General features: G+C 45.2%; 1 protein-coding gene across 3 annotated transcripts in view; it reads right to left on the minus strand.

Moving 5' to 3' along the window:
• Window positions 1-21068, minus strand: part of LOC117771310 (cingulin-like) — a 36347-nt gene extending 15279 nt beyond the window's left edge. The window contains exons 1-3 of one of the 3 annotated variants that reach the window (XM_034601519.1): window positions 20961-21043; window positions 7661-7765; window positions 5096-5226 (exon numbers count right to left, since the gene is read on the minus strand). The gene's annotated coding sequence lies outside the window, so the exon portion shown is untranslated. Of the gene's footprint in view, window positions 1-5095; window positions 5227-7660; window positions 7766-20960 lie in introns of all 3 variants that reach the window. The other 2 variants (XM_034601521.1, XM_034601520.1) reach the window with 2 other exon arrangements.
• Between the last annotated feature and the right edge of the window lie 4662 nt (window positions 21069-25730).

Below are 25730 nucleotides of genomic sequence, written 5' to 3' on the forward strand. Positions count from 1 at the left end.
TTAAAACATGTCAGGAGAAGACTGAAGTAAAAAGATGTGTCTGAGGGTTTTATTTTGAAAATGTCTCATGTTAACAACATTATTACAGCGCAGGAAAAGAAATGCACTCAGACATCAGAGTGTAGTGAAGCATCCGTCCACCAGGAGGCACTAAACCTCTGTGACAGAGAGAGAGAACAGCAGGTGACGAGAGGAACGAGGGAGTTCTGAGGTTTTCTGTGCAGTGAAAAAAATGAAGCAGATAAAGATTGTAGAGGAGGAGGAGGAGAAGGAGGAGGAGGAGGAGGAGGAGGAGGAGGAGGAGGAGGAGGAGGAGGAGGAGGAGGGAGAGGAGGAGGAGGAGGAGGAGGAGGAGGAGGAGGAGGAGGGACAGAGGGATATTCATGAAAAAGGTCAAAAGGATGAAAAGGAGTGGAATGAAAATAATAAACAGCCGACTGACACAGGAAGGAAAATAAGACAAACATCTTGAAGGAGGAAAAAAGGAGGAGAGGAATGTGGAGAATAAGCTAAATGCTTTGGCAGGAGGAGGAAGAGGAGGACGACAGTGCCTTGCTCAGAGGCACCTTGGCAGCAGGTTATCAGGGGAACAAGACCTCGTTACTCATCGTGGGGCCTGAACACATCATCATCATCATCATCATCATCATCATCATCATCATCATCATCATCCTGTTTTTCTGACCAACAGTTCACGACCACACGTCATCGTCTGTTCCCAGATCAGCGTGACCTCTGACCTCCGGGCTGCTGTCGTCCCACAGGAGGAAACAAAGCTTTAGTTTGGAGCGAGGAGTCAAACGTTAACAGGAAACTGTAAATCAACGAGCTCCTCCTGCTCCTCCGCCTCGTTAAGCGGCTCCGTTATCAGAGGAGTCTGAAGACGTGAAGAAGGAGGAACAGATTAGGAGGGGAGGGGTCGGCGGAGGTCAGCTGGGCGTTTTCCAAACTGCTGCTCCGCCTGTTGGTGTTGGCAGCGAGAGGAACTCTCCTCGAGGAACCAGACGATAGACTGGGTTTCATTCTCTGTGTTTCTGTTTCTCTCTGTGTTTCAGTTTCTCTGTGATTCTGTTTCTCTGTGTTTCTGTTTCTCTGTGATTCAGTCTCTCTCTGTGTTTCAGTTTCTCTGTGATTCAGTCTCTCTCTGTGTTTCAGTCTCTCTCTGTGTTTCAGTCTCTCTCTGTGATTCAGTCTCTCTCTGTGTTTCAGTCTCTCTCTGTGTTTCAGTCTCTCTCTGTGATTCAGTCTCTCTCTGTGATTCAGTCTCTCTCTGTGTTTCAGTCTCTCTCTGTGATTCAGTCTCTCTGTGTGTTTCTGTTTCTCTCTGTGATTCAGTCTCTCTCTGTGATTCAGTCTCTCTCTGTGTTTCAGTTTCTCTGTGATTCTGTTTCTCTGTGATTCTGTTTCTCTGTGTTTCTGTTTCTCTGTGATTCAGTCTCTCTCTGTGTTTCAGTTTCTCTGTTCTCGTGTTCAGTTTCTCTGTGATTCAGTCTCTCTCTGTGATTCAGTCTCTCTCTGTGTTTCAGTTTCTCTGTGTTTCTGTTTCTCTGTGATTCAGTCTCTCTCTGTGTTTCTGTTTCTCTCTGTGATTCAGTCTCTCTGTGTGATTCTGTTTCTCTGTGATTCAGTCTCTCTCTGTGATTCAGTCTCTCTCTGTGTTTCAGTCTCTCTCTGTGTTTCAGTCTCTCTCTGTGTTTCAGTTTCTCTGTGATTCAGTCTCTCTCTGTGTTTCAGTCTCTCTCTGTGTTTCTGTCTCTCTCTGTGTTTCAGTCTCTCTCTGTGATTCAGTTTCTCTCTGTGGGAAAACACCACTGAGAACAACTGATCTCCTCCGTCGCCATCAGACTCAATCTCTTCCTCAACCTGCTGCTTGTGGCAGTTTTCATTTATCGACTGATTCCACAAACGTCTGTCGGTCTGAGTTCACACATCTCGCAAACCCTTCGTCTGATCGACTCCACGCTTGGCACGTGTGAGCTCAGCGGCCATGGGAAGTGTTGTGCCGAGTTTGGTGCCATTTGGACGCACGGTTAATAAAATTCAACAAACAGGCGACCGGTTCTCTTTACTCTATACAACTTTTATTTTTGAAAAGTTGTGAACTTTCTGCAGATAAACCAGGTAGGATGAACACAACGTTTTCTGACTTCACTCTGTTTACAAACAGGAATAATTCTGAAGTAGCTCCGGAGCCTCGACAGGACAAACAGGCAGGTTACGGGTTCTGTGCTGGAATAATGTTTGTCTGATTGTTTCCTCCTCCACGAGCAGGAGGTTGAGAAAACAAGCGCACCTCAGCGGAGCAGGGCGGACTCTGGTGTTGACAGAGAAACGTCCTCGGCTGTTAAGACGACCTGTTGATCTGGATGTTTCCAGTAATAAACACAAAGTGGATTCATGAGGAGGATTTCTGAGAATGTGGAGAAGTCAACACGACGGGAACGTCAGCGGCGATGAAAGGGAGGAGTTCCGCGTGCCGATTCATCGCGCTCCAAAGAAAACGAAGCTAAAACAAACACCTGAGGACACGGCTCCTATTCATTTCAATACAGTCTCCGCAGAGCAGCACCTAGTGGCCTCTAGCGGAACTGCAGAGTTAAATTAAGACGACAAACTGTGAATAAATAAATCATCTTGATCGCCTCCTGTTGGCTGGCTGCAGTAAAGGTCATGAACCCTGCCTGCTCCAAGTTGGACGTCTTCCTCGGCGTCTTCTACGTGTTTGGCTCCTCTTCTTCATCCTGAGATATTTGTGTTCTTCCAGTTTCGGACGTTTCCGTTCTCACATACATTTCAGGACAATGTGCAGAATTCCGTGCAGGTCTGAAAGCAGCTTTAGTCTCTGTGGTTTGGTTTTAATTGGAAGAACTTGGATTATAAGTGGATTATAAAGTGTGTAAAATAAAATGTGACTGCACTTTGTGTTGTATCCTCTTCAGCTGCTTTCCAGGACGGACACGCTTCACATGCTCAACATGGCGTTGGAAAAGTTTGGTGCAAAAGAACCTTAAAGACGAGGTTAGTGAACGATTGGGATTAAATTGTCTCTCTGTTGTTTGACGACCGTGTTGTGCGAGAAGAGTTTTATCAGCTCGACAAAGAAACCGAGCTGCAGCAAAGAGTTGGTTTCCAGAAGTTGCTGAAGCGAAAGCAGCTTGATTCCAGCAGCTTGTGGTCCACTGAGAACCTAAAACAGGCTTTATCTCTATCGGTCAACGTCTCCGAGTCTCAGCTCCGTCCTCTTTTCCAAAAAGCACAGAGCTCAGCCCAGTGTTGTCGCTGCGTAAGCCTCCATTCAAGCCGAGGAAAACCCCGGTGAAATGAAAGCAGGCTGATGTCTTCTTCCAGTAAAGCCCAGAGGATGGGAGCAGTGGGTGTCGTGTTGGGAAACCTGACGTGTGAGACAATATCCCGGCAACGGTTGGGTTGCCGGGATATCATCCGACCAGTGTGTGTGTGTGTGTGTGCGGGCTGGGTGTGAGTCTGCTCGCACACCTTGAATCCTGAGATGTGTTGCAGCTTGTCCCGTCTCGACAGAAGTGAGACCGGTTGAATTGTGTTTTCGTGCCAAACTGCTCGTCGAGGCACGAGAACAGCGATTAGGAAACCAGCAGGGTGAGGCAGCAGCCACCTTCCACCATCTGAAGACTCACCGTCAGCTCAGCACCGGGATCCGGAGAATTCACCACAATCCTTCACTGTCTCACACAAACGTCTCAGACAGGACCTCGATACAAGTTCCATCAAACAAAAACCGAGACCGACGCAGGAAGAGAGATTTATGCTGAGATGTGTTAAAGCTTCACCTGCTGCTTGACCATCCAACAAGATCTGATGATATTCATTTCACAGAGACGCCTGTAATATATATACCACAATATATACGACCAACTATTTATATAACCATCAAACAGCCCTTTGAAATTGTGAGGACCAACCAAAATGTACAAATACACATAAACTCACACAAATACACACAAATACACACAAGTACAGCCTCAAATGCATAAAAGAATCGTTCACTTTCGTTTTCTCACATCGGTCACGCTTTCTCACACACACACACTCTCTCTCTCACGCACACACACACTCACACACGCTCTCACACACACACACACACACACAGACACACACAGACAGGCCGGATCCTGTTGTTTTCTCCAGCGAAGCAGAACCTGCTGCTGTTATGAGATACAGGGAAAGTCCGACCGTTGGGTTTTCAGCTCTGTGACCAAAAGCCCGGAGCCCAACACGGAGCTGCCTCCTACTCACATGTTCAAACACCACCGGACACGCTCCCGGTTTCACAAACACCACAGTCTCACCAGGAACTGATTTTAGCCTCGTGGAGGATATCTTTCAGAGAAAGGAGCAGACTCATCAAAAGGAGGAGGAGAGTGGACGAGATGGAGCGAAGCAGGAGAAGAGAGACGGTTGTTTTTCCTGTGAATTTTGCCTTTGGTGGTTTGTTTGGTGTGTGTAAATACTTTACAGAATCAATATTTTGAGAGTCATAAGCTAATTTCTATGACCCCAAACATGCACATTCACCCCCTTATTACACATTTGAGTGTTTCTTTGGTGAACAGAATCATATTTCATAGTTTTTGATGGTCAGGGAATAACTACATTTTAAATGTTATACTTAAAGGGCGTTGTCAACCTTTAAAAATAAAAGTATCAGTGCAACTGAATTTAATTTAATGGAAACCGGGTTAAATACAATGACGTAAATAAACGGTTCTTCAAAATAGTTTCCATCATTTTAAGTAGTTCTTATCACACTTTGTTAAAGTGCTGATTTTAATTATTTGATGCTATTAAACAGGATGAAACATCGTGATTGACAGCTGAGACTGAGTCATGATTGGTCAAGTGCGTTTATCGGCAACACCTCGATTCCAACCCAAGATAAAACCTGCACAGGCTCCGACTCGAAGTCAGGTCTTTGGCACAAGATGGCAGCGTCTGTATCCGAGATGTTCTGGCTTCATTTCTGAATAGTGCCAGGAAGTGAAGAGGCGTCGCCCTCCTGTATTTACTAATGCACTCTCATGCGTTCTGTACAATAGCTGCGTCCTTGTCGCTGACTCACTGTGTGTGTATGTTGCCGAGCTCCTCCTCCGTCTGTCTCCGCAGCTGCAGGAGGTCAAAGGTCAGCTCCTCACTCCAAACGACAAACCTCCGCAGTCCTTCACTTCCTGTGTCCTCCTCACGCACGGATCCCTGAGCACAGCAGGAGACGGGACCAGTTACAGCAGGTGGGACGAACCCCTGGTGGTTAACTGAGCCACAGCAGCTTAATCTGACAGTAATCTATATCTGATATCTATATCTATATCTATATATAAAGGGTGAAAAGGAAAACTGTGAATGTCAAAGAAAAAAGAAGCTGACAATAAAAAGATAAAACAAATAAACAGTCATCTTCATCTATACAACACTTTGTCATCTACTGATTCACTTTGACAGACATAACAACGTGTTGAGTCGAAGAGGAGAAAGTGATGACTCAGGAGGAGGAGGAGGAGGAGGAGGAGAAGAGACGGACAGAGGAGAGGGGGAAACAAAAGGAGGACATGACGAGTTGAGATAAAGTTTAAAGAACTTAAATCTAATGTGACGCGTCTGAACTCGTCGAGGTGACAGAGTCAGAGTGACTGATCTCTGTCTGTCTGTCTGTGTGTCTGTCTGTCTGTCTGTCTGTCTGTCTGTCTGTCTGTGTGTCTGTCTGTCTGTCTGTCTGTCTGTCTGTCTGTGTGTCTGTGTGTGTGTCTGTCTGTGTGTCTGTCTGTCTGTCTGTCTGTGTGTCTGTGTGTCTGTGTGTCTGTCTGTCTGTGTGTCTGTGTGTCTGTGTGTCTGTCTGTCTGTCTGTCTGTCTGTCTGTCTGTCTGTCTGTGTGTCTGTCTGTCTGTGTGTCTGTCTGTCTGTCTGTCTGTGTGTCTGTCTGTGTGTCTGTCTGTCTGTCTGTGTGTCTGTCTGTCTGTGTGTCTGTCTGTCTGTCTGTCTGTCTGTCTGTCTGTCTGTCTGTCTGTCTGTCTGTCTGTCTGTGTGTCTGTCTGTCTGTCTGTCTGTCTGTCTGTCTGTCTGTCTGTCTGTCTGTCTGTGTGTCTGTCTGTCTGTCTGTCTGTCTGTCTGTCTGTCTGTCTGTCTGTCTGTGTGTCTGTCTGTCTGTGTGTCTGTCTGTGTGTCTGTCTGTGTGTCTGTGTGTCTGTCTGTCTGTCTGTGTGTCTGTCTGTCTGTCTGTGTGTCTGTCTGTGTGTCTGTCTGTGTGTCTGTCTGTGTGTCTGTGTGTCTGTGTGTCTGTGTGTCTGTGTGTCTGTGTCTGTGTGTCTGTCTGTCTGTGTGTCTGTCTGTCTGTCTGTGTGTCTGTCTGTCTGTCTGTGTGTCTGTGTGTCTGTGTGTCTGTGTGTCTGTGTGTCTGTCTGTGTGTCTGTGTGTCTGTCTGTCTGTCTGTGTGTCTGTGTGTGTGTCTGTCTGTCTGTCTGTCTGTCTGTGTGTCTGTGTGTCTGTCTGTCTGTCTGTCTGTCTGTCTGTCTGTCTGTCTGTCTGTGTGTCATATTGAAACTTATGAGTGGCAGGATAAAGACGTTTAAATTACTGAAGTTCTCAGAGAGGGTTACGTTCCAGATGTTCCTCATATTCACCAACTCACAGGTCACGTGTGTTGGATTTAGATGAACTTTCATTATGTTATAATTATGTTTTTACTATTGAAGAATCACGTGAAACTAATCACGGCTGTTTTCATTAACGAGCTCTTTGAATCTTCACCTTCGATCCATCTTCAGGTTGTGTATCGTCTCCTTTCATGTACAAAAATAAATTCCTTTCTTTTTACAGATGCTCCAGGATATAGTTTTTTTGGGGAAAATCAATTGATAAATTAACAAAATAATAATATTTGGGTGATTTTGCCACAGAACACACAGTGTTTTATTTTTTTCCATTGCGTTGTGGGAATCACATTGAGGGATGAAGAGATCCGATCAGACGAGATCAAAACATCAACTGCTGCTTTTGTCGTAGGATATTTATTTGACTTTGGATAATTAGATAATATAAAAGTACTTTAAGCTCCTTGTGATACATGAGTTAAATTCCTGCAGGGACTCTTTTATGAATAACTTCTGTGCATCGACATTAAACCCACTGACGATCATTTCAAAAACACAGGTTTAATTTGATTTTGTCTTCAGTGCTTCGTTGTACTTCTCATAATTAAAAGACACTTGACACCGGAGCAGGACAGTGAATCGGACTGGAGCTGCCTGTCTGAACGAAGCCTCTGGAGACACCGACAACGAGTGAAAGGAGAGAGAGAGAGAACGAAAGACAAGAGAGAAACAGACAGATTCCACAGATTCCTCCTGAGATACAGAGAGAAGAATCAAGCAAAGCACATGAAGCTACTAAAAACCGACTGTTGGGAGGAATGTAGTCGGAGCAGTGTCGAGCAATTAGCCCCGTAGCAAAGATCCACAGTTTAAAAACAACCAAACCAAAAGAAAACAGCTGACTCCGACTTCAGGGAAGAGAAAACGACTCTTCGTGCTTCAGAAACACTGGAGATAAAAGTCTCAGTGTTTTCACTGGAGCTAATATTCACATGAACAGTATATTATTCCTATTATTTGAACTTATTATTTCCAGTATTTACCAGGTGGTTCTCAGAGACAGGAGACAGCAGCACGTCCTCTTCTATCAGCTGAAGTTTGTCCTCAGAAGCAGACACGTCTTCTGTGTGTCTCTGGATCTCTGGAGACTTTGAAACACAGACACAGAAGATTTTCACTATTTTATTTCCTCTCACACTGTAAATCTCACGTTGCACAACCAGCAGCTTTGGCAGCAACCGAACACCAGCTGGGGAAAAGCCCTTGTTTCCAAACCTGGCAGAATCTCTGTCATACCGATGACATGCGACAAATTGTTCTGCGTGAACGTCGAGACGCGAACGTCAGACGGAATTAAGGCAACACCCGACTAGCCAAACACGCTGCTGTGATTCTTGGACAAACTTTTTCATCGGTGTGGAATGGAGAGAGACAGGAACCACGAGGGGGGGGGGAGGGGGGGAGAGTCTGCATTGTGGTGAATCCGGCGCGGGAACGTGTACGACCTCAAGGGACGAGGGAGCGTCCTACATACCAGCGCACGTGGTTCCCACCTGAGACGAACACATGAGTCAACGTATTCTCAGCCTGAGGTTTGTCTGAGTCACAATTCCACTTTAAAGCAGTAAAATAAAACATCCGACGGTTTGAGAATGGAAACGGTCACACTATGGGCCCACACGGGAATCGAACCGCCGACCCTCTGGTAGGATGGACGACCCACTCTCTCCCCTGAGCCATAAATAAAGCTGACTGGACACAGCTGGACACACGATCACAAAGGTTTATGAAAAACTGTTTTCAACATGTGGTCGATAGAAGTAAAAGCTTCTGCTGCAACTTTTCATTCATTCATCAGTGGATTACTTTTTTATTAATCTACTAATGTCGAACATCAAACTGTATCATTATGTTTTTATTAGATATAAGAGATAAACCCAGATATTTAGCTCCGAGGGAATAAAGGTTCAGAACGACGGTGAGAGCCAGGTCTCTATAAGAAGCCGTTGATCAAACCTGGAACCTATTTGTTTTCTTTCGTTTATGAATAAACTGTGAAATACCTTTGCCATAATGCATGTTGCAGCATGTGAAGATAATATCTCTTATCTGCCGTGACCTCGCCCAGATGTGTTTGATCCTGAAATCCAACCTCGACAGTTACAGCAGCGACACCCAGACTGAAACCACTGTCACCTGAACAGCTGCTCTGTGCAGAGGTACCTTCTACCTTTCAGTGCCGGAGGTGACATCAACAAGTGGAAGTCTGACAGGCAGCAGAGTTATAGGATAAACACAAAGTTAAACTAAAACCTGAAATTGAAGCAGTTAAGAGCCAAAGTGCCTCCCGAGCCGACCCTCAGCTGGAGGCAGCGTCCCGCCCACGACCCGGGCCTGCGTTCATCTTAAAGAGGGAAATCAATCTCGCCGTATAGAAACACTACAGATGGACAACAGGCAATTATTTCCCCCGCTGCGCCACACGAGTGGAAGCAGCCGCAGCTCGAGTGGGCCGGTCGTCCGCGATCTGATTTGATGTAAAGGAAACAAGTCCCTCTGTGTTTCATTCCCTCTGAGGGAGGTCACGTGACTCGATAGGAGCCCAGGAGCAGCTTCCAGACACAGAACGAGTCAGATCCAGCGTTTGAGCGGCGGGTGACATTCAGAGGACCCAACAAAGTCCTCTCCCTTTCACAAAGTCTCATTATAAAGTAGAGCGGTGGCTGGTGGATGTGGGCTGCGGTGATTCTCTCCTCGTTACGCTCTGACCCCGGCTGCTGGAAACGATGTTTGTATTCTGCTCGTTTGTTTCTCCAAATTGTTTCCCCGCAAATCGTAATTGGGAAAACAAATTAGCCGCGTGTGTGAATGTGATTTCTGTGAGTCGGGGCGTTAATGTCAGAGAAGCTCAACCCGAACAAAACAGTTCTGTACATTATACCAAGAAGAAGCACGAGCGAAAACATGCAAATGTACCGAATGTGGTTAAAATAAATAAACGTATTCACGTCCTCCAGCGCGGAGACGACAAACTGAACAAAACAATACTCAACACTTCACAAAGGTTAACTGTAGTGAAACGAACAAGTATTAATGCTTTTTAAAAACAACATTTAAATACGCTACGGCTTTATGAAGAAGAATAAGTTAACTCACTAAAACTGTCCCCAGATTAAGGCTCTTTAAACTGATCAAACTAACAAATATTAAGGTTTTAAAAAGACGACTTCACTTTCTTTAAAAAGTAAAGTTTCTCAAATACTCACTGCAGGAGAGAGAGACGAGCTCATGGTGACACACGGACTCAAAACTCATTTCTTAAACTGAGCTCAGACCACAGGGGGTTTCTCTGTGTGTGTGTGTGTGTGGGGGGGGGGGGGGGGGCTGCACCACTGTGTACATGGAGATGACCCTAACTACAACCCCCCCCCCCCCCACTGACCTGAATGTGAGTTTGTTAGTTAATATCCGGCCGGAGAGTTCTGTGCCTGACTGGTCAGTTTACTCAACCTCGTGTGTGTGTGTGTGTGTGTGTGTGTGTGTGTGTGTGTGTGTGTGTGTGTGTGTGTGTGTGTGTGTGTGTGTGTGTGTGTGTGTGTGTGTGTGTGTGTGTTACATTCAAGTTCTAAGCAGATTGTCAGTGTGTAGTGAAAAAAGTCTGTCGCACTGGAAACTAAATTCTAGATAGAACAACAAAATCCTGTACCAGTAATGTGCGTTGACTTTTGTGTACTTACTGTACAGGATAGTATATCTGCTGTGTGTGTGTGTGTGTGTGTGTGTGTGTGTGTGTGTGTGTGTGTGTGTGTGTGTGTGTGTGTGTGTGTCTACATGCTATATATAAAACGTATTAAACAAACAAACCCAACTAATCGTCCAATTATAGAGTTTAAATCTAGACAAAACCAAAGTCTGTGTAAACACAGTGACGTTATAGAAAACATAAACACGATGACACGTCCAGTCAAGTTGTCTCAAGACTAAATAAACCACGACTAAACCAGGGGCGGGGCCGGATCCAGGGGCGGGGCCGGATCACAAGGATCCAACCCCCCCACCCCCCCCACCCCATGACAGAGGAGCACCTCCCTCCCCAGGGTGTGACTGGGCGAGGCCCGACGATGGTGTCAGAACGCCAAGTCCACACCTTGATAAGCTGACAGGTATGAGGTGTGGAACCTCCCACACACACACACACACACACACACACACACACACACACACACACACACACACACACACAGAAATGATGACTGTACTTCCTCTGCTGAACATGAACGGACTGATCGTTGTTTAATTAGCAAAGTCTACAAACTCCAGGGGAAATTATATTATATAATAATATTTCCTGATACAATAAAAATCCATCCGAGGCACTTTTGGTATTTTAACGACTTTATAAAACGATAAATCCAAGAAAATAACGCAACCACAAAGTACAATCTTATCATCCGAATCTTTTAAACTGATAGAAACGTCCGAGGTTGATGTCGTTGCACCATCATCATAACTCGACCTCATTACTCAGCAAAACGACCGGTGTGCGGAGGAGCCCGCCGCGGAACTCCCTTACCCAGCATGCCTTGCAGGTGACTCACGGCTGTGGAATGTCACCTTGTGTGCGAAGCGTACTTTGAACCAGCAGGAGCTTTAAACTGGGAGAGAACAACTGGTTCCTTTAAAGATTCATTATGAAGGAAACTACTTTTCACTGCACTGTAGAAAATAACTTTGACTGTTTATCCAAAACTCTGTCTTTTATGATTTGTGGCAAATCTGTGAAGTGTAAAAATCATTTTCTTCAATATATTATCAACAACTAAATTTAATATAAAAACTCAAATCAAAAGTTTCTATGTGCTTTTTCTCATAGAGGTAAAATACACATTTTCTTAATACTTGAATCCTTCAAACCAAGAAATAAAAGTCTATTTGTGAAACTGAGATTGATTTAAACTTTAAGCTCCTTTTCTTCAGGAGGAGATTTAACAGCCTCCAGGATTCTGGTTTCACACTTTCCACCAGATGTGGGAGTTTGGCTGCCGAGGTCTGACCCAGATGCTGGAGGACAAGGTTCCAGAGTCTGAGATCAAAACACATCTGAAGGAGCGGAAAACCATCAGCTGCTCTCAGACCTGCACTGAACTCCAGGTAGAGTCCTGAAATGTCCCAGAGGTTCTGGATGTGAGAACAAGTGTCAGAGTCTCTGGAACTTTTCTGGAACTTTTCCTGCAGCACGAAAAGGGGCCGGCGGCTCCGGCGGCTCCGCCTCTTAACAAACACCCGCGTTAAAACAGTGGAACCAGTTCATCTGTGTTTAATGATGCAGTGAATAAGAACTTCTCCTGTATTTGCTCTGTGCTCCTGTGAAATGAGGCAGAACCGAACCCGTTCCTCTGTATTTAACAGTTACACCAGTCTCTCTCTCTCTCTCTCTCTCTCTCTCGCTCGCTCCTCCATACTTTTCTACTTAAAACTGAACAAAAAGAAGAAAAGAAAAGAACGTGGGAGGAATTCTTCATATCACGTTCCAGACTTTAGTCTCGTCCTAAACTAGATCTGTCTCGTTAAATAAGTCTCAGACACTTTATCTAAACACGAGGTTGAACTGTGCAGATCCAGATTTCTACAGATTCATGTTCTGAATAGAGATCTGACGATCCGAGGTCACAAGTCTGTGTGATATCAACAGAGTTTAAGAACATAAACAATGTCTCTGATTGGTGGGACTCTCCGTTACCATGAAAATGTTCACAACAACAGCGAGATGTCTGCACAACAACATATTAGACACAAATTATGACATATTACAACACAACAAGGTTAATTAAAGCAGTAACACAGGTTTTTTTATAGGTTTGGCACAGAGCTGCTCTCAGGGCTGGGTTGAACTCCTCCCAGAGACTTGGCCAGGAATAAAAGATGGAATGATGAGCTGTCGCTTGTTTGACAGGTAGAAGGAAAGACAGGTAGAAGGAAAGACAGGTAGAAGGAAAGACAGGTGAAGGAAAGACAGGTAGAAGGAAAGACAGGTAGAAGGAAAGACAGGTAGAAGGAAAGACAGGTGAAGGAAAGACAGGTAGAAGGAAAGACAGGTAGAAGGAAAGACAGGTAGAAGGAAAGACAGGTAGAAGGAAAGACAGGTGAAGGAAAGACAGGTAGAAGGAAAGACAGGTAGACATGGACACACAGAAGCAGACAGGTGTAGAAAAGACGTTTAAGGAAATGATAAAAACTAATGGATCGATGCCAAATTGACTTAATGAGTTATTTCCGGACATTACCGCAACAACATTTTTATGGTCACTGACGATGTTTAGTGCCAAAAGCATGAATCAGTTCAATGTTCAGTCCGTGCAGCCACGTGATGCCGTGTTTATATCTTATCAGAGGTATTTATACTGGTTTGTACCGTGCATCCAAGTTGGAGTTACGACTGTAGAGTTTAACCCTGAACTCATCCAGACATTATCCAGAGGAGCTGGACGTGAAATCACAAATGTCCAAATGTGTTGAATCAGACATGAAACAGACTTTGACCTGTCCACGTTCTGTCTGATCAAACCCAACGAGAGCAGAACAGGTCAGAGTCCGAGAGACGGGACGTGTGGATGTTTTTATCGTAGTGAAACCGAAAGATTACAAAGTGAGGAGAGGAGGCGTCGTTTCTAAGAAGAAGGATCAGGAGAGACCAGGAGATTTGATTCAAGCGTTTCTGTGGAGTTTGCACGTCAGCAACTTTAGCTTCCTCCCACAGTCTGAACACATGCAGGTGAGGCTCATTGGCAACTGACGACCCCAATGTCAGCTGGGATTAGCACCCACAACCCTAAAAAGTGCTACAGCTAACGGATGGATGGTGATTGTGTCTAATATTATGGAACAAATGTGGATTATTACGTCACATTTTCATTTGTCAAGACGAAGATAAAACACTGCAATGACCTGTAAATCTTTACCATCACCCTTTTCAGTTGCTGGTTACTAAAATGACAAAAAAACTAATAATTTCCTCAATATTCAGATTTCTGCAGTACGACATTATCATAACTAATTAAACATGTTGGGCAAAGATTTGTTTAACTGCTTTTGAAAGTTTTAAACTCAGAGAAAGTGTAATTTAAAAACAAAACTGTGAATGAATTAGTCAAATGAGTCCAAAACCAAATTTCCACTCTTAAGTTTGGATTTTTCACAGAAGTAAAAACCAAAACTCATTATAATCATTTCAACATTTCTTCCGTCTCCCTCAGAAAAAAAAAAAGCAGACGGATGATGAGACTTTTCGAACTCGTTCACTTTCTCATCTCTGCTTCAAAACTAGAACATCGACAAAAACAACAACATGTAATCTCCCCCCCCCCCACACCCAGAAACTACCCAGCACCCCCCCCCCACCCAGCCTGCACCCACTCGGCCTCCGACGAGGCTTAATGAGTAATAAGCACCGGGTGACCACGGTTTTGGAGTCAAGCCAACTTTCCCAGATGCCAAATTGAGGCCTGGAGCTACTTCACGATGCAAAACAACACTCATTAAAAGCAGCAGGCAAAAAAAACAAGGAGCCATAAAATGCTAAAAGATGCGTTTTCAGGAGAAGCTTCTAAATGACAGCCGTGAATAATGAGGGATTTTTTTTCAGGTGGAGGAAACGAAACGCGCCCGACCCTGGAACCTGAAAACGTTTTGGCCTGAACATTAAGTGAAGGTGGAGAACGAGAAGCTTTCAGACGCTCAGACGAGTTTGTGACGACACGTCGCAGTTCACTCAGGTGAAGAATAAACCGAGAGGAGAAGCAGAGAGGAGAAGCAGAGAGGAGAAGCAGAGAGGAGAGAGAGAGGAGAAGCAGAGAGGAGAGAGAGAGAGGAGAGAGAGAGGAGAGAGAGAGGAGAGAGAGAGGAGAAGCAGAGAGGAGAGAGAGAGGAGAAGCAGAGAGGAGAGAGAGAGAGGAGAGAGAGAGGAGAGAGAGAGGAGAAGCCGAGAGGAGAAGCAGAGAGGAGAAGCAGAGAGGAGAGAGAGAGGAGAGAGAGAGAGGAGAAGCAGAGAGGAGAAGCAGAGAGGAGAAGCAGAGAGGAGAGAGAGAGGAGAAGCAGAGAGTAGAGAGAGAGGAGAAGCAGAGAGGAGAAGCAGAGAGGAGAGAGAGAGGAGAGAGAGGAGAGAGAGAGGAGAAGCAGAGAGGAGAAGCAGAGAGGAGAAGCAGAGAGGAGAAGCAGAGAGGAGAGAGAGAGGAGAAGCAGAGAGGAGAAGCAGAGAGGAGAAGCAGAGAGGAGAAGCAGAGAGGAGAGAGAGAGGAGAAGCAGAGAGGAGAAGCAGAGAGGAGAAGCAGAGAGGAGAAGCAGAGAGGAGAAGCAGAGAGGAGAAGCAGAGAGGAGAAGCAGAGAGGAGAGAGAGAGGAGAGAGAGAGGAGAAGCAGAGAGGAGAAGCAGAGAGGAGAGAGAGAGGAGAAGCAGAGAGGAGAGAGAGAGGAGAAGCAGAGAGGAGAGAGAGAGGAGAAGCAGAGAGGAGAGAGAGAGGAGAAGCAGAGAGGAGAGAGAGAGAGGAGAAGCAGAGAGGAGAAGCAGAGAGGAGAAGCAGAGAGGAGAGAGAGAGAGGAGAGAGAGAGAGAGAGAGAGAGAGGAGAGAGAGAGGAGAAGCAGAGAGGAGAGAGAGAGGAGAAGCAGAGAGGAGAAGCAGAGGAGAGAGAGAGAGGAGAAGCAGAGGAGAGAGAGAGAGGAGAAGCAGAGAGGAGAGAGAGAGGAGAGAGCAGAGGAGAGAGAGAGAGAGAGAGAGAGAGAGAGAGAGAGAGAGAGAGAGAGAGAGAGGAGAGAGAGAGAGGAGAAGCAGAGAGGAGAAGCAGAGGAGAGAGAGAGAGGAGAAGCAGAGAGGAGAAGCAGAGGAGAGAGAGAGAGGAGAAGCAGAGAGGAGAAGCCGAGAGGAGAAGCAGAGAGGAGAAGCCGAGAGGAGAAGCAGAGAGGAGAGAGAGAGGAGAAGCAGAGAGGAGAAGCAGAGAGGAGAGAGAGAGAGGAGAGAGAGAGGAGAAGCAGAGAGGAGAGAGAGAGGAGAGAGAGAGGAGAGAGAGAGGAGAGAGAGAGGAGAAGCCGAGAGGAGAAGCAGAGAGGAGAAGCAGAGAGGAGAGAGAGAGGAGAAGCAGAGAGGAGAGAGAGAGGAGAAGCAGAGAGGAGAAGCAGAGAGGAGAGAGAGAGGAGAAGCAGAGAGGAGAGAGAGAGAGAGAGAGAGAGAGGAGAGAGAGAGAGAGAGAGAGTATTAAACATGATAAACATCCCAGACACGAACAAAGGACTTTCATTAACACACAATGTTCAGAATGCAGTGTTACCATTCCACACATTTGTCCGTGAGTGTGTTCACCTCCCAGTCGAGGCTCACACCCTCATTCCTCACATTCCCCCCCCCGTCCCCCGTCCCACTTTCCCATGATTCACTGAGCTGATTGTGACACGTTCACGATCTCAGGTCATCGATGGCATTTACTCTCAGGATGTCTCTTACCTACACGACACTTTGGATGAGTCATCACCAATTTAAAAGTTTAAAACTGCTCCTTATGAAACACTTAATTCAGAAGAAACAGCCCCAAACCAAATATTTAATTTAATTTGTTTGCAGAGAGCTAATCATTCCATGTAAAACAAATATATGATTTAATTTGGCTGTGTGTGTTCTGCACGTGTCGCCCATCGAGTGTGTGTAACTGCAGCTGCAGGGAAACACGTGAGCAAACTGTGGTGAGTGACAGGCGCCTTCGAGCTAACACCTCCACGATGAGTGATTCCACAGAGCAAAGGTCGTCTCTGTCAGGTTAAACACTTAAAAACCCTTTGGAATCCTGACGCTGACATGAAACACTGAAACGCTTTCACACGGGCAGGAAGCGCCCCAGGCGTAAATAAAGATGGACGACGTCTCCACTTCCTGCCGAAATATTCGAGATACAAACACAGAGTCTGAGGAGAAGGGATCAGGGGATGGAGCCGAGGGATCGGGGGATTTCCTCCCGTTAGTAAAGTGTTAATATGAATCTATATGTTAATATTTAATTTAATTCAAAGACAGATCGATGACATGAGTTCCTCTGTGTTACTGATTGATCGGCCCCAGATGCCACCGCGGGGAGTTCCTCAGACTCGACGCCGTGACACTTCAATGCACTGAACACAAGAGGCGGCTCGTTCAGCTGCTGATACGGTTTAACAGGGCCGCGCCCGCAGCAGCCACAAGCGCCTCGCTGGGTTTCAACTGGAACAGACAGAATATCACATGTTTTATGAAAAACCGGCGTTCATCTCATTAGCTGGATTAAATCCTGATTATTCTTTGCGCTGTAATTATTTAGCTAATTAAAGATCCGGAACACTTTATCTTCTTTAAACACTTTATCATCGTGTTTGCTTTTCTTCTTATTTCCTCTGCTGAGCCGACAGTTTTTCCCCGTGCAGGTATCGAACGTGTCTCGGCCGGGTTGTGCGACGTGTGCGATCACTTCTGCAAACACGAAAAGTAGGAGAAGTGAAGCCGGTGAAGGAATGAGGGCAAACACAGACGTACATTTTGTGACAGCTGACGGGACAACACCCTGAACATAAAACTCATCACGCAGCCGCGGCACTGCCCTGCTACACAATAACACACACTTGTGTTAGTGCCACTGTGAGGACGCATCCCCTGAACCTGTGACCGCCCGAGGAACCGCCCCTCGCTCTGGAGAAACAGATTCAACCGATCAGATGAAGATTCACATCGCAAACGTGTGATTTTAAGATTTTAAAAAGGAATAACTGTAAGAGAGCAGAGGAGGTAAAAGGTTGAGTGAGAAACTTCACAGTGAGCGAGTGGACGAATCCGAATCTCTCAGGATGAAGAAGAGGAGCAATACACGTAGAAGATGAAGAGAGGGGGAGAGAGAGAGAGAGAGAGAGAGAGAGAGAGAGAGAGAGAGAGAGAGAGAGAGAGAGAGAGAGAGAGAGAGAGAGAGTTGTGTTTTCTCGTTGATCTGGTTGGTCGACTGTCTGGACCCGAGTCAAGGGAAGGAATGTAACCTCATTAAACACATTAAAGAGAGAGAGAGAGAGAGAGAGAGAGAGAGAGAGAGAGAGAGAGAGAGAGAGAGAGAGGGTGTGAGTTACCCCTCGGATGACCAGACGGTTGTTTCATTCAGATTAGTCGTGACAAACTCTAGTCGCAGATCAAGTTATTCGAATTTGAAAGACAAATGAGAGCAGGAGAGATTTAAATGAAGGAGAGAGAGAGAGAGAGAGAGAGAGAGCGAGAGAGAGAGAGAGAGAGAGAGAGAGAGAGAGAGAGAGAGAGAGAGAGAGCGAGAGAGAGAGAGAGAGAGAGTGAAGAAAGAGAAAGTGTGATTCGGAGGTTTACAGTTACAGGATCAGATTTCAGGGAAGACGTTTGAATATAGGATCCACATTAAAATCAAGAGATATACAACAAAATAAAAATGTAAAATATATCAGAAATAAGATGAAAAGGATGAAAATTTTAAACTATAAGATGCACAAAAACAATAAAGTGTATAACTGGAAATAAAAATGATTAAAAGTTGTTAAAAAACTGAGAAGTGAAATTTTACTGGTCAGATTTTTTCCGCGTAATCGAGTTTCCAGAAAAAGAAGAATCTCCAAAAACATGATGTCATTTGAAGGAACACGTCCCAAAAAACAACAAAAGGACGAATTGTTATAACTAAGAAATAATAAGAGGATGGAAATTAAAAAGCAGAATGTTCCCACGCTGCCGATTTGAATGAGCCTGAAGAGTTATTATTCATCAGGAGCTAATTAATCGAACTTTCACTGCAGCTGTGATGATCTCAGCCGTCACATGACACGCGTACAGATCGTTACAAACATCGATACCTAGTTTTTGAAATTGAACAACAGCTGTGATAATGTTTTGATGCTGAGTTGAGGAACAAGACTGAACCTGCAGAAGAAGAACCGTCGTCCTTCATCACGATACGAGATCGAGACCGTTTCATTTTCACGGTTTCATCAACGAATCATGAGATGAATCCAGTTTCCAGATGATTATAAAACTGTAGAAGCAGCAGAAACTGAGATTCTTTCTATTAATGTTTCCGTTTATACGTGTGGGTGAATGCATGTATAAATATGTGTATATATACATGTGGATGTATGACCTCACACACAAACACGTCTACGTCACTTGTAGCTCAGAGTTTGTGAGTGAAGATGCTACAACAGCAGGAAATGAGTCAGTGACACAACAACGTTTTTAAAAAGAGAAGGAAAGTGAAGCCGAGGAGGAGAAAGTGTGGTCGAACGAGGGAGGTGAAGAGAGTTAGAGCAGAAAAAGATGGAGAGATAAAGACGGAGGTGAAGACAGACGTTCCCACAGGCCGAGAGTCAGACATGCTCAGAGACTAGTCGAGTCTGGGTAACAACATTCCTCAGGAAAACACTGACACATGCACGACTGACTTTAGAGCTGCATCACCAACGAGCTCCGGACAACACAAACGCACAAACGCACAAACGCACAAACGCACAAACACACGCGGTGAGCTCAAGAGTCAAGAAGACGTTTGGATTCAGGAGTGAAAACAGAAAGTGAGAGCGAGTTTGTGTTTGTGTTCAAAATAACTCGAAAACTCACGGTTGGATTTTCACCGAGTTTCGTGTGAATGTTACTTTTCAGGTTTTCAAAGGCCAAAGGTCAAAGGTCGACAAAACTATGGACTACAAAAACAACCTAAAGTTTAACATGTGTATCAACATATGGAAGGAATGATGTCATCATGATGAAGTCAGATTTATTTAATTTAGATCAACCAATCATTCGTCATCGTACGATATAAATGAAGCAGTGATTACATCATTAAGAAATAGAATTATTACAATAATAAAAGCATTGATATCTATATAATCTCTGAATCCATAGCATTGTCTGATGGAGGTACATGCAGCTCACACAGAGCGTTAGCATCAACCCTCCGATTCATTTCTAATTTATCTGCCTGAAGTCAACAACTAATCCATAGAACCAGATCAGCAAGATTTCAAAATAAAACTCAAAGCTCCACGTCAAAGTGACATGTTCCCAATCAGCTGCCTCGACACTCAGAGTCTGTCCTGTCGGATGTAGAGAAGAAGAAGAAGAAGAGACGTGTAACGACTGCTCAGTAACTGTTCTTCTGTCCGAGACGTGGAATCTGTCTGAATCTTCACGAAGCATCAAGACCAACAGGGACTGAGCTTCACCTCTCAGAACAACGCCTGGAGGTCAGAGGCCCCGTGTGAGAGCCCTGTGGTCAGCCGGGGTACTGTCACTCATATTATTATTATTATTAATGAAGCAGTAACTGTCAGTGAGTCGAGCACGTGGAGCCGCTGGAGGTGACATTAGCCGCCTCCGCCCAGCTGAGGTACAGATAACGTCTCCTTCCTGCAGATCTCTTATCGCGGCTCGGTGCAGGTCGGACTCGCCCTCTGACTGAGCCGCGCTTTGAGAAAACACAAACAAAGACCAATGTTTCATAAAGGTCAGAGGTCGTTCAGCTGCCGGGAGCATTTTATAATCCTCGTGATGTTTCTGTCGTTACCTGAACCGTTTCCAACTGAAACTGAAACTTGAACAGGTCATAACACAGGAGCCGTTTAACCATTAGGTTCGGATTCGCTTATTATTCCACATCAAACTTCCACAAAGTTGACAGCGTATTCTAATGTTGTACAACGTGTGGTGAAGTGTGGTTAAAGCATCGAGATCTACGCTCACTGGAGAACAACCAAGTCTGAATAAACACACAGGGAGATGTTTGGCTTCAGAAGAGCTTCAGGACATTTAGGGATGGATTCCACAGATCTGACCCGTCTACATGTTCCCTGGTTGGTGTTTGGATGATGGATCAGGGAACCTCCAACCATCAAACCCTCAAAGCATCACTGTCACCTGTCTGCCCTCCGACTGCATCACAGTTTAAAATAAGATTCATTGGGGGTTTTGAGTGTTTCCAGAATAAAAACGTTCTCCTATAGTATCAACGTTATGTTTGTGTTGTGACGCTGACTTCACCTTGAAGTGTGTAACTTTAAAAGCTGAAAGAATAAACTGTGTTGATCTGAAGTCTCTGTGATTCAGTCTCCAGCTGCTGCTTCTCTCAAACTCTCCAGGAAACACAAAGTGTCCTGAGCTGCACCGGGCTCCGTCTAATCCCTGAAGCAGCAGCAGCAGCAGCAGCTCCAAAGCAGAACCACCGGGTTCAGACACATTCAACACGCAGGAGAAGCGACGCAGCGGTGGAATCCAGCCGGTGCCAGTGAGCGTGAGTCGGTGTGTGTCCGTGTGTGTGTGTGCGCTTGGCCTCTTACCTGGTGACGCTCCCTCTGCTGCGGTGCTGTGCTGCGGACTGACAGGCTGCTCTCTGCGGCTGACAGGAGTTTGGCTTGTGGGAGGGTCCGGGGCCTCCACCTGCCTCCACCTGCCTCCACCTGCCCGCGGCGGCGCACCGGAGGAGGCGTGCGCTGTGCGTAATGCGTAAAGAGCAGCCGTGGATCAACCCCGAGGCGTCAGAGGTGAGTTACAGGAACTAAAATCATTTTGACAAAAAGTTTAACTTCTCATCTCTCTCTCCCCCCCCCCCCCCCCCCCCCCCCCCCCTCTCTCTCTCTGGTGACACCATGCTCGGTGATGCAGCTCCAGTTTCTCACCGACATGGAACTATTGGAACTATGTCAGGAATGTTCACCGCCCATGAGACATGTTAGTTTGTGAGTGTTCTTATCTGATGTCACTCAATAAAATGCAGATGTTCTGAATCACCTGAATTCCATCTGTCTGTCTGTCTGTCTGTCTGTCTAGCTGTCTATCTGTCTAGCTGTCTATCTCTCTCTCTCTCTCTCTATCTATCTATCTATCTATCTATCTATCTATCTATCTATCTATCTATCTCTCTCTCTATCTATCTATCTATCTATCTATCTATCTATCTATCTCTCTATCTATCTATCTATCTATCTATCTATCTATCTATCTATCTATCTATCTATCTCTCTATCTATCTATCTCTCTCTCTCTCTATCTATCTATCTATCTATCTATCTATCTCTCTATCTATCTATCTATCTCTCTATCTATCTATCTATCTCTCTCTCTCTCTATCTATCTATCTATCTATCTCTCTATCTATCTATCCATCCATCCATCCATCTATCTGTCTACAACAGAGGCCCCCTAACCTAATAATTTAAACTAAATTAAATCAAATCTAACGTCTCTTGTGTTTAAATGAGACAAAACTTTAACCACATCAATGTCACAACCAGGAGCGTACCAAGGGACCCTGGGACCCTGGGGCCCCCGGTGAAAGGGACCCTGGGACCCTGGGGCCCCCCGGTGAAAGGGACCCTGGGGCCCCCGGCTTTGAGAATCTCGATCAGGGTTCGGATCCAGGAACGTTTTTATCTCTTTCTTTAACATTGGACGTTTCACACTGTGTTTCCCAGAGACAAATGGGACATATTCAGAGGACTGATATCTACGAGTGTGTGAAGTCCGGTCGCAGCTTGATTGAATTAGAAGAGACTGTTGGGCCTTGATGGAGGAAAGAAGTTTAATAAGGTTTTATAGTGAAGGACGTTGTGATGAATGGATTTATCACATAAATCAAAACTATGATTTCACCCTAATTAAGGAAAGTTTTCCTGAAAGTTGCGACAGGAGACGCCCCCTGCAGGCTGAGCCCAGGATGACCCAGTGACAGTTGAAAGGGTCAGAGTGGACGGGCTGTTGGTTAAACAGCCGCTGGTTGCTATGGGTGTCAGTCTGAACGCAGAGTTACGCTTTGTGTTGTGCAACACGGGGCAACCACTCCTCACATTCCTCTGGAGCGGAGAACACACCCGTCAGCACACACAGACACACACAGACACACACAGACACACACACAGGCGTGCACATCATCCCTGTATTGTTCTGGTGAGGCTCATAGATGAAACACAGACCTGAATTTTAATATGATTCTTCCCTCAGTAACAGGTTCAGGTGGATGTGAAGATGTGAGTCACCGGAGGAAGCTGCAGCAAATCTGTGACTCAGTCTGGATCTTCGTCGTGAACAAAGCTCGTGATCGAGGAAGAAGCAGCAGGAAGAACTAAATGTCCGTGTTGGTTACAAAGCATCTTCCACCTCCACAGAGCAGCTTCTGGTTTTCACCTCCACGTGTGTGTTTGTAAACCAGAAAACACAAAAACTAACAAACAGATTTCCAAGAGAGTTGGGAGAAGGATGCAGAACGCGCCAGGAAAGATCTCAGTAGATGTTGGTGTGGATCCAGGAATGTTTCTATCTAATGGACGGAGCTTGATGAAACGTCCTCGTCCACACTAATGCAGATATTCTCCAAAACAAACGTGTTCCTCTGCATTTGAGATTCTCATCCACACGTCATCACCACACCTTCAAAACTACAGATTTTCAAAAACCATCTGTATCCACGTGTAAAACTGAGTGTTTGGGAAACGATGACGTCACAGTTCACTTTGCACTCGCTCACTGTCGCCGTGTGTAACGAGCACGAGGCCAAAACAACAACAACAACAACAACCTGACATGTTGATTTGAGGATTAATAGTCGAGATATTAAGTCAAACAAAAGTGTGAAAACATCAGCCGTGGTGCAGCCTGATATCTTTAATATCTCTGTGCAGCTTGGTGTGGCCTGATTGACTCAGGGCGAGCGGCTGGGTGCACCCTGGCTGCCAGGCACTGTTGTGTGAAAACAGAAATATGAAGTGAAGTACAAAGAGTAAATGTACTTCATTACTTTCAACCACTGATTACAAAGGCCATGAAATGTGAGTTTCCTCCTCTCACACATCTGGATCCTCTGAATCTCCCGGTGAGGAGTCGTCCTGTGGTGTCACCTGTAGTCGGGGTGTGTGCTCAGCAACATGCTGCAGATGGGAGTGTCCCAGTGAGACAACCTTTACTCCCACTGAGAAAATAGCTTACATAACACATGTGAGGAGGGGGGGGGGCATGTGTCTATGGGAGGGGGAGAGGGGGGGGGGGGGGGGGGGGTGCACAAGCTGAACTATAAATCTGTGTTTTCCCTGAAGCGGTTTCAGATTTCACTCCAGATTGTAACGTTCTTCTTCTCCCGTGTGTAAAGTTCATTTTGTTTGTTCATCATTAAAACCTTTTATTTCCTTTTTCATCAAGTCGCTGCGTCAAGAAACGATGGATTCAAAAAACTCTCATTCATTCTCTTCAAGACAGATTCTGCAAGTTCCAGATGGAAATCAGTGTTTTAAAGGTTCAGTGTTTTAAAGGCTCAGTGTTTTAAAGGTTCAGTGTTTTAAAGGTTCAGTGTTTTAAAGGCTCAGTGTTTTAAAGGTTCAGTGTTTTAAAGGTTCAGTGTTTTAAAGGTTCAGTGTTTTAAAGGCTCAGTGTTTTAAAGGCTCAGTGTTTTCACTTCTAACGAACCGAACCATGATTCAGTTTGATCCGAGGAACCTTTCACACCCGAGACTCTGGAATAATCCATTCAAACAAAGAAGGTGTGGAAGTGACCTGAGGATCTTCAGAGATTCACTCGACCCTCGGAGGTGAAGCTGTTTGGAGTGTAAACGTTCTGCAGGTGAACTCTGCTGGTTCAGCAGGTTTAAATGCAAACATTTGCTAATCAGCACAAACTAAAGTTAAGCTCAGGGCAACTTCATCGGTTCTGCAGGTTTCAAACTGAAATGAAACATCGAGAGCAGGAATAAGATTCATCGTCTGGGGACCAGGAACACAGACTGAAACTGACCCTGTGTGCAGAGACCTCCTGTCTCCAGCCTTTGTTTGACCACGTGTCTCACGTGTAAACACGTTTTTCAGGGCGTTTTACAGGACAATTGCAAAAGACCCCGTTGAGCAAAGTACAAGGACGTAAATGTTATCATGAGTAAATAAGACGGACGAGATGTTCTGGGTTTATTCTCTTATTCTTATCTGCAGCTGAGTTCAGACTAAAGTCTCAGGAGAAAACTGATGGTGGATCTGTGAGATCTATAGTAGTTCTATAATAATAATAATAATAATCAGTAATTTAACTAAAGTAAAGTAAGATCCATGAATTATTTTCTGTCAAATCATCTTTGAAAGTTGGTCAGAGATGTGATTTCATCCATGAATCCAGTTTCAGTTTATTTCAGAAACCTGGTGAGAGACGTGACCTGAGCTCAACATCCAGAGACCCCCCCCCCCCCCCCCCCCCCCCCAATCTTCAGATCAGCGGAGGTCAGAGGTCAGAGGTCAGATCTCCACCCTTCAGTGGTTTATGGTGTTTTCCAGGGAGTCGTGGTTTAGTAACTTGTACTTGAGGTTTACGCTCTATCGACCTTTCTGGTTTGTTATTTGATGATATACATACGAGGTGAAACGTCATGATTGACAGCTGAGACTCACTCACCATTGGTCGAGCACGTACATCGGCAGCTCCTCCCCCTGACGTAAAATCTAAAATAATGTAAAATAAATCTGAATCTAAAAAGACATATTGATCTGTATCTCAAACACTTGAAGAAGTGTCAATCAATGTTTTATTTCTCCAACTGACGCAGTGAGTTCACGTATGAATATTAATAATAATAATATTAATAATATAAAATCCTTACATCGCAGCCACAGTGTTTCCCTCGGAGGTGACGCCAGGTGACTGACAGTTGAGGGTGAGGCTGAGTCATCGGATCAAAATGTGAGGAAACATCCAGCTCTTGAATAAAAGCCAAAGAGACGAGCCAGAGGAGAAACGAGAGCGAGAAAACTACAGCTCCCATGATGCACTTCAGTAAGAAACAGCCAATCAGAGAGCCTGAGGAGAGTTAGCGTTCAGGTTCAGTCACTTTAATAAGACTTCAGTCTCTGATGAAGCATCTTGAACTTTCTGCAGCTTTGACTTTACTTTCCTCATCAGTTACAGCAGCTGAGGCTCATGGGAAGTGTAGTTTTAATGCCATCCCTCATTAAACCATGGTATGACATGGTATGGTCTGATGTTTATATGATGAGCAACACAATGGAGTTTGTTTAACGCACCTTTCCGTCTCACCTCGAGCTTCCTGACTCACTTCTAACTTCGGTAAAACGACGTCACT

Source organism: Hippoglossus hippoglossus, chromosome 12 (assembly GCF_009819705.1).
Source record: "Hippoglossus hippoglossus isolate fHipHip1 chromosome 12, fHipHip1.pri, whole genome shotgun sequence".
In the NCBI taxonomy this organism is placed as follows: domain Eukaryota; kingdom Metazoa; phylum Chordata; class Actinopteri; order Pleuronectiformes; family Pleuronectidae; genus Hippoglossus; species Hippoglossus hippoglossus.